The 4,268-nt window shown below is 42.2% G+C and overlaps 1 pseudogene; it reads left to right on the forward strand.

The window, feature by feature from the left end:
• The first annotated feature begins 486 nt into the window (after nt 1-486).
• Nucleotides 487-953, forward strand: LOC118535771 (large ribosomal subunit protein uL23 pseudogene; annotated as a pseudogene).
• The last annotated feature ends 3,315 nt before the right edge of the window (nt 954-4,268 follow it).

Here is a 4,268-nt window from a genome sequence, read left to right on the forward strand (position 1 = left end):
CTCGGTTTCCAGACGGTGATGCTGGGCACTGATGAGAGTCAGAGCTGTTGGTTTCAGGTTTCTCAGCTGTGTTATCTAAGGACCGGCTGCTTGGGATTTGATCAGGGCTGGTTTGGGAGAGAGGCAGACGCCGTCTTTTCCCCAGAACAGACTACCCTTTGAGCTCTGCCGCCACCCGGACTGGGGATGGAAGAAAGAAAACAAAAATCCTCACTGTATGTGGTTCTCCGGAATTTAACTTGGCTCTGGAAAGGGGAAGTTGAAGAGCAACATTGCTCATCCACTCTCAACGCCCTCTGCAGGTGGCAAGCCCCGTGAACGCTGAGGCTTGTCAGGAGCGGGAAGGGGTTAGAGTGAGGACAAGAAGGATTTCTGCCCCTCTTGGTGGTGGGGGAAGCTCCCACCTCCTTCTATGGTCAACACTAAGATGTTGAGGAGGGGAGTCTGATTTAAAGTCAGTTTACAAGAACCTGCCCTTTCACGAATATGGCACCGAAGGCGAAGGAGGAAGCCCCTGCCCCTCCCAAAGCCAAAGCCAAAGCCAGGCCACGATAGGGGTGCCAAAAGGCGTCCACAGTCACAGAAAAAAGATCTGCACGTCACTTGCTTTTGATGGCCCAGGACACTGCGTCTCTGAATGCAGCCCAAATATCCTTGAAAGAGCACCCCCAGGAGAAGCGAGCTTGACCACTATGCCATCATCAAATTCTCCCTGACCCATCGACTGAGTCAGCCATGAAGAAAATAGAAGACAACAGCACATTTGTGTTCATTGTGGATGTCAAGGCCAACAAGCACCAGATCAAACAGGCTGGGAAGAAGCTCTATGACATTGTCATGGCCAAGGTCAACACCCTGATCAGGCCCAATAGAGAGAAGAAGGCGTATGTTCGATTTAACTGGCTCCTGACTATGATGCTTTGGATGTTGCCAACAAAACTGGGATCATCTAAACTGAGTCCAGCTGGCTAAATCTAAATATAAATTTTTCACCATAAAAAAATAATAAAGTCAGTTTCCAAGAACCAATTGAAACAGAACATTCTCATTGGGCTAAGCTATGAAGAGAAGAGATAAACGCAGTCTAGTGATTTGGGACAAGGACAGCGCAACTAGTCACGTGTTGAGGTTTTTTGTTTTGTTTTCCCGGCCCTTCATACATTCACCACATTCACAGTGTGTGTGTATGGTGGTAGTGGAGGGTGGTCAGGGTGGGTGTTGGGTATAAGGAGGCGCTTTTGGAAAATGTGAAGTGCTGAGTCTTCCTAAACTTTTATATTCCCTAGAGCTTCTAAAAAAATTCTTCTGCCTTGACAAAGATTCTGCTCTTCAACCTGACATCATCTTACCCTCAAAAGTGGGCTGTCAGTGCTGGTCAGCGAGAGATCTGCACAGAAAAACCCTGCATTCCATCATCCCAGATCTTTTTAGGGGACATTTCATGCTCTCAGTTTTCCTTCAGATTGTTAGAAAGTGAACTCGGGGACTTTAAATCAGTCTCGGATTTATTTTTCTCATCTGGGTTCAGTCACTCTTTGCTATACATTTTCCCAACCCAGTGCTACCTTGGCTTACTATGTGGAAAATTTTGCTTTCAGCTACGTTTTCCATACTGTTCTTGGGGTGCCTGGCTGGCTCAGTGGGTAGAGCATGCAACTCTTGATCTCGGGGTTGTGAGTTCAAGCTCCATGTTGGGTGTAGAGATACTTTAAAAAATAAATAAATAAAATAAAAAGATAATAAGTTTCTTTAAAAAAAAAATTCCACACTGTTCTCAAGGAAGATTACTCCTGCTTTTTGAGACCTCTAGGAAAGAAATCCCACAACATTCTCATTATTTGTTGGCATGATGGAAAAGCATGAGATCACCTAGGGAGGATCATGTGGGTGACAGAGTCCTGGGATAAGCAGAAGAGAGTCACACAAAGAGTGAGCAAACCCAGCAGACAGAGGAGTCAGGACAGAGGTCTACAAAGCAGGGAGAACAGGTGAGGACAGGGTGGCACCCTGAGATGCCAGTGCTCAGGAGGTGAAGCTGGGAGGCCAGGTGTGACACACAAGGAGAGGGGGCAGGATGAATTCAAGAGGGTTATGGTCAGACTGAGTAGAGGCAAAATACAGAATCCCAAAGATGTTATAGAGGATTTGAGCAGAGAACATACAGAGAAAGAAGAGTTTTATAAGGTCGTTTTTTGGGGGAAGGAACTCATTGCTGACACAAAACAAGAAAGAGAACATAGCTTTTGGCACATAGAGAACATAGCTATTTTCTGCAGAAGCTTATCAGGTGCTGGCCTGGTGTAGAGAGTGATACAACAGCTGTAGGGCTGGAGTGGAGAATCACTCTAGTTTAAGTAAAAGAACTCCAGACAGACCAGTTTAATCTTATATCTGATTATGGAGCTTGGGGCCAAATGAAATCTTATAGAAATCTGTATGATAATACTATGGTACTACATTACTCAGATTTTAGATCCCTCTATTTAATATTTCATTATCCCTTTCTAAACATCAAGGCAAAGAACAGTCAACAATATCAAGATTGTATGAATTTAAAATTAGCACTGATATGGTTAAATACTAAGATGCTTAGTGGGTAGGACAATTGTGAGCCAAAAGGGGGGAAAAAGTCACAAAACCAACACAAGGCCCATCAGAAACACTGTGGTCCTGTTTGGAGTTTGTTGGGATGCAAAAACTGTAGACTAGCCATGTCAAAATGGAGTGCTGGGGGAAACTGGACAAAAAGGATCACTCTGTATGATTTCTTATAACCACATGTGAATCTGCAACTATCTAAGAAGATAGATTGACATAGGTATCAATAGATAGAGGTAAATGAGCTAACTTTTCAAGCATAGGATTTTATAATAAATATTTAACTAGAACAAATATATATTTAGCACACCAACTTGACTCTATTATAATAACCTAAATTCCAATATTTAATTGGGCCTATTTCTCCACTTCATATTCTGTGCCATTGGTTGGTCTGTTCATGTGTCAATACAACACATTTAATTAAGAAAAAAAAAAAAAAGGCGTGCCTGGCTCAGTTTTCAAAAAGAAGCCACGCAGTCCAAGAAGCAAAGAGGAAGAGATATCAAAAAGATCTGCAAACAAAAGCAGTAATCGCTGCCATTTGACGGGCAAACTCCCAGAAAGCTGCTATGGCAAGGGCAGTGGGTTTCTTAGTAACAACTTACTCCATACACTTATGTTCCACTTAAGATGTGAATATTATCATCTGGTAGTTCAGAAATAAATTACGTCATTTCCAAACTGAGAACTACCCCGTACATAACATGGGTAGATTGTGATGCCACCTTAGACAACGAAGTAATCACGTTAAGTGCTCCAGAGGTCCAGGTTGTGTTCACACTTACTTTTTGTAGGACTAACTAGAAACTAAGCTACCAGTCAGTCTAGGAGTGGACTACTTCACAGCTTAGACCCATAAAGCAATGTAGAGGCTTAAAACAAAACAAAACAAAACAAAAAACAAACCTTTTGGAGGCTGGTTCAGTTGGTAGAACATGTGACTTTTTTTTTTTTTAAGATTTTATTGATTTATTTAAGAGAGAGAGAGAGAGAGCAAAAGCAGGGGGAGTGGCAGAGGGAGAAGCAGACACCCCGCTGAGCAGGGAGCCCAATGCGGGGCTCGATCCCAGGACCCTGGGATCATGACCTGAGCCAAAGGCAGACGCTTAACGACTAAGCCACCCAGGCGCCCCCCTCTATATCCTTTTTTAAGCAAATTGCTGTGCATCTGGGGCAAAATAATTGCATATGTCCCTGGACAGCCTCTGGAAAGTCAGGGGATCTTAGCTTAGTATATAGCATCATTCTGATTCACCCAGGACAAAAGAAAGAACTCAGGTTTTCACATTTGTGTTAAAGGAAAATGGTGATTGAACTGCCAGTAGGAGATGCTTTTTTTTTTTTTTTTAAGCCTATGATAACAGATCACGTTTTTTTTTCACTAATAAATCCAACCAAAAATTCCCAGAGGTATCAGTCTTAGGCTTTAGAGGGACAAATATAATGGATGGTTCTTCCTTTTTTCTGACACTTAAGGAATTGACGTTTTATTACAGTTGCTGTTTTGATGCTAGGCATCAAACAAAAAAGGTTATTAAATCATAAAATTTCAGAGTAAAACTTTAATACTTGTACAAAACTGCAGAGACCATGGAACAAGTAAGTAAACCAAGTCATTAACAAAGTTATAAATGTGGTTTTTAACAAGAAATTACAGGAAACTAGAA

Source organism: Halichoerus grypus, chromosome 6 (genome assembly GCF_964656455.1).
Source record: "Halichoerus grypus chromosome 6, mHalGry1.hap1.1, whole genome shotgun sequence".
NCBI classification, from domain to species: Eukaryota; Metazoa; Chordata; class Mammalia; order Carnivora; family Phocidae; genus Halichoerus; species Halichoerus grypus.